At 29.7% G+C, this 5,332-nt stretch overlaps 1 long non-coding RNA gene across 2 annotated transcripts; it reads right to left on the bottom strand.

Moving 5' to 3' along the window:
- Positions 1-1,226: 1,226 nt before the first annotated feature.
- LOC126720534 (uncharacterized) lies at positions 1,227-4,541 on the bottom strand. Of its 2 annotated transcripts, none has more exons than XR_007653486.1 (3): positions 4,361-4,541; positions 2,873-3,177; positions 1,227-1,539 (listed from the first exon to the last, which is right to left on the bottom strand). It is a non-coding gene; the product is annotated as an uncharacterized LOC126720534 (long non-coding RNA). The 2 variants fall into 2 exon arrangements; XR_007653485.1 differs by having other exon boundaries at positions 1,229-1,539; positions 2,873-3,101; positions 4,361-4,537.
- Positions 4,542-5,332: the final 791 nt, after the last annotated feature.

Raw genomic sequence — 5,332 nt, 5'->3', positions numbered from 1 at the left:
GATGAATTCCTTGTTCTACTTGTATTAGGATTATAGCATAGTGTGTCAAGCGGCTCTTTTCTTATATAATCCCTAGGTCAGTTTGTGCGTTAACCAGGGAAAAGAAAAAAAGAAAAAAAAATAAAAGAAGGGCTAGGACTGTAGTGTGATTAATTCTTTCTCTATTTTACTTGTCTAGCTTAATTCTTAGTATTTTATTTTTGTGTTTTATTTCAGCAAACATGAGTAGCTAAATTTTCAATTAGGGTTAAGATTATCAGTATTATTTATGTAATTTAATTTTTCCCAAAATAGTTGTTTTTTAATGATTCAAATTGTTCTTGCTTCATACTAATTGGCTATGATATGATTCTTAATATGAGTTCAATATAATCATGTTTTTCTCCTGATTTTGGATTTATCTTAATTAATTGAATGCTTGGTTTATAATTAATTGTTTGATTTTAAAATTAGATATCTTTTGTGATTTGTTTGTTAACTTATACAATTGATGATTTGATTTTATAATAAGAAAGCAAAGAAGAGTATGCTTTGGATTTTTAAAATAAGGGTTTTAATGATAATATTTTCCATGATAGTAAGATTGACTTCTAGATTATCTTGCAATGAGCTGGAAAAAATTAATGATCATGAATATATATTGATATGAGTTAACAAAGCAGATTTTGAAACCTTAATTTCTTTATCTTGTTTGTTTACATCTTTTACTGCTTTAATAATATCTTTGACTGGATTAATTATTTGTTTACTTTATTTAATTTCAAAACAACCATTTTTATTAAACTAGATTAGGATTTATTTGATTAAAGTTTAATTAATTTTCTTACGTTCATACAAGTTCCTCTAAATTCGACTGTGTTCAGCCAGGCACGTTAGTAAACAGAGAAAGAAAAAAAAAAAAAAAAAAAAATCCAAGCACGTTAGTAAACAGTGAAAAAAAAAAAAAAAAAATCAACAACAGCAACAACGTTGGAGGTGAAGTTCAACATGTGGGGTATTTTTAGAAGCTTATTTCATGAGTTTCCCCCTCTTAGTTTTCTCCCCATTTTGAGGAGAAAACTTTTTGGTAGGCCTAGAGAGAAAACACTGGGGTCCTACAATTTATTTTCATTTCTCTCCACTCAACCAAACATACTTCAAAAAAGGTTTTTTTCCCATTCTCTCTCCAAAGTTTTCTATCATTCTTATTTCACCTCCAAACAAATGCAGCCTAAAATAAAAAATTAGACAAAAAGCAAAAGGGCTGGAGAGCTTCTAACCAAACTGACACATGTCTAACCAGATACATTGATAACACTGCTAGCATATGGATAACAAATACTTTGAACCAAAAAAAAAAAAAAAAAAACCATAATTAGAAACACAATAGGGAGAAACCATAGAAATAATAATTTGTGCCTCTACATTTTAGCCCTTAACCGTAAAGCACATACTCCCTGTGAATTTCTCATACACTTTCAGGTCAGCTTCACTTACAGTAGGCTTTTGTGTAGCAAGCACATTATCAAAATCTGCTTTTGTGTTGGATGGTAGCTGGATCTGCAAGTCATCAATTCCCAGAGACAGGAATATGAAAATTCAAAGTATGGCATAGGGGTCTAAAAAAATACTACTACAAACGAACTTTAAAAAAATAAAGAATCCGCCTATGTTAATGGAAGAGAAAATCAACACCAAACATGAATCAATGTAATTGAATGAGACTCTTTTTTTTTTTTTTTTTTCTTCAGTACACTAACCCCTCCCCTCTTTTGCGTTTTCCTTCGATCCTATTTTCCATAAATTAACTAATGCTACAATCTGTTTGTTTCGATAAAAAACCTTATGCAAAGATAATTTTTCAGTGTTGGGTAGCATAAGAAAATGAGTCAAAGAAAAACAATTTTTGGATAATCCCTCCTCTCTTGCGTTTTTCTTCAATCCTATCCATAAATTAATTAACGCTACGCTCTATTTGTTTCGATAGAAAACTTTGTGTAAAGATAGTTTTATGTGTTTTTCAGTGTTTGGTAGTATTAGAAAAAATAAGTAAAAAGAAAACTATATTTGGTTAACAAAAAGAGTATCGCTTATTTTAAAGATTGCTTTCCATTAAATTAGGTGATTGTTTTTCAACTTATTTAAGTTTGCTACCAAACATAGGAAAATGAGTGTCATGCCCCAAACCCAAAAGGGTCCAAAGCATGAGAAATGCATCTTAAAGGTATCTGTAAATTTTTCCTTTTTAAAAATTCAACCCAAACAATTCATACCAAGTACCAACATTAAGAATTTTTCATAATTATTTCATTAAAGATTCTCTCAAAGTAAGTCAGAAATCTATGCAATAATTACAAGAACTATTGACCACAAAATAATGGAGATCTAAATAAATATAATTACATATCATTAACTTGTCCTATCAGTGGAAATAGAGTCATAACCACTATTAGATACAAAAGAATGAGTCAAGTTTACTCTAGGATGTACATTATTTAAATATCACCGTTACAAAGTCCAGCCTTGATCAGTAATTAGTCTAATTACTACTAGCCATAAACACCTATCTCAAAATGATCGTTGCCTACTCTGAAAAATGTTTGTAGAAAAATGAGATGAGATAGAGCCTAGTAAGTAGCATAATTAATGGACGTAGGGGAAATGCAAGTTTCATGATGATATACAATTTACAAAGTTTGGGAAATTCTAACTGAATACTACAAGATCATTTTCAATAATAATATGATGACAAGAATGATTAAGTAATGAAACGTAAAGCTTCGCAAAATAAATACCATGAAACTATATACTATAATTTGTGAGCACTAACAATATTATTTCTAAAGCCATAAAATTTAACAAAAGGTAAATTATTACAAAGATACTACACTACCATATAGACCAGTCAGGGGAGCCTCTCATTCGCAATTGGCATGATATTGTCATTTCTGGTATGTAATCGCTTAGCTCCATGGGCAATAGTTTCACCTATACCCTCAAAATTTTGTCTCTTTTCTCATGGGCAATAGGGAGAATGCGTCAAATAGGAAATCTTTTGCTTGTGGTCTTTTGACCCCATGGGTAGCAGTCTCACCCACACACAATCAAGGAACCTCTTCCCCCTATGGGCAGCGGGGAAGAACGTGTCATCCAAAGTGAAAAGATAATGACTTGGATTTGACACCATTGTCATAAAGACTTTGGAAATCAAATCGGGTGATCACCGGGAAATCACACATGGCATGAAGTTAAAACAACATAAAACTCACAGGTTACATGTACTTTCAAATACATAGTCTATATCCAGAGTTTTAGAAAAATGTTAAACAATCAAAATTTCCATAATGTTTGTAGGGTTTTCAACTTCATTTTTTGTCAAAAAGATTTTTTTTATCATTTTTGGAAATAATACAAGACAAGATAAGCACCTTTAAATTTTCCAAAATACCATAAAATCCATGAATTCCTTATCAAAAATTAAATCAAAGATACTCATATATTCCATGTCAACAATTCATGCATTTCCCCATATGTAATATTAAACATGATGCGCTTTTCATATATAATAGGGTCACAACACAACACTTTTTAGAAAAACATAATTCCACAAATAATTTTCCAAAATGTGTTTAACCCAAAAATAATGTTTATGCAACATGGTTATTTTCAAAAAATCCCACTAAAAAGTTACTTATCTCACAACCCACAAAAAGTCTAATTCTCCAAACTCCAAAGGAGATTAGCTAGAACCTAAACAATATTAAGCAAACCTATCACAATAAACATAAAACTTGAAATTGTATCTAGCTACAAATTAGGAATTGCCAAATAAGCAATTAATTAGGCAAGCCTAGTATTTAACCTCACAAATAATGTATTCTACTTCCAAAGTTTCTCAACAAATTAATTCACAAGGCATAGTCTCCAATTTATAAAACTAACCCATTATACTCATAAATCATTCAAGGTATTATCTCTAACATCAAAACCTCAACCCTTTATAAGTAGTTTCCACAAGATTTATATAACATCATCAAAGGACCCATGACACCAAAATCATAATATCCTCCAAGACAAGCAATTTTGAACTTCAAATAACACCAAATAAACTCAATAGCGATGGAAAAATTAGATTTAGGAACTATCACATATTATAACTCAAAACACCTAAATTTCCACCACAAATAACCTTAAATAACCACCATTAATACAACCATAAACCCACTCATCAAATAAATCCACCAAGACAAAACCCATACATATAAATACAAGAATATCACTTCCAAAACTCATAAATCACATGAATATCATTATAAAAAATTAGATTAAAAGAACTTAAATCAAAAGTATAAAACCCATTAAAAAGATTAGAAATTTTTACCTCAAATAAAAGGGATGAAGATGCTTAGAGGTTCGTAAGGATTTTCCAGTGATCTTGCCTGAAAAATGATGGTGGAGATGGTGGTGTGGAGTGGGTACTAGTGGGAGAGTGTAAGGGAGTGAGAGGAGCGTTTGTGTGTTTGTGAGAAAAAGAAAAAAGAAAAAGAGAATAAAGAAGTGATTGCTGGCCAAGAGAGAAAAGAGATAGTGAGAATGTGTGGTGGGGAATGGTTGGGTAGGTGGGGCAAGTGAGACACAAAAATCTGACCTTTATTTTCTTTTCTTTTTTTGGAAGTTGGGATACGTTACAATGAGATAATTTTATAAAAAAAACCTAGTATTTAACTCGTGCAATGCACGAGAACATTTCACATATTTTAAATCCAATTAAGTTCAAATAATAATACATTAAAATTCATCGGGTAATCTTACACATCCATTCATTTGTCCTTATTGTAATCAATTCTTCCTGCTTTTTAAATTTTTTTTTTTTTAATAATTAATGCATTTTTCCAATAAAATAGTGACGCATAATTAGTGCCTTTGGTGTAATTGCAATATAATTTATATATTAGCATAATTTTGTGCATCAAATAAATTATAAATTATTTAAAATTGCATGTACAAATATTTATGTAAGATATTATAAAGAAGTTGATAGATCATAGATTAATGTAACAACTCTTGTTTTTACATTAAAAATTGTATAAAAATTCACTACATTAGAAACATTGTAAAAAATAATTTACAATTTATTGAGGCAATAGTTGAGAAGTTAATGGAGCAATGTCTTTTGATTCTGCTTTTCAACAACATTTAACATTAACCTATTTTCAAAATACAACACATTAACTAAAATAAAATAAAATAAAAAATGAAAACACATTAACAATCAATTTATTAAAACAAATAAAACCTTAAATGTAGAAAGAAAATCAATTGAGAAATAGTTGAATCACATTTAATTTTCGTT

This window comes from Quercus robur, chromosome 4 (assembly GCF_932294415.1).
Source record: "Quercus robur chromosome 4, dhQueRobu3.1, whole genome shotgun sequence".
NCBI classification, from domain to species: Eukaryota; Viridiplantae; Streptophyta; class Magnoliopsida; order Fagales; family Fagaceae; genus Quercus; species Quercus robur.
Note: the sequence above shows the minus strand (reverse complement) of the source record. Positions and strands in the feature narration are given on the sequence as shown.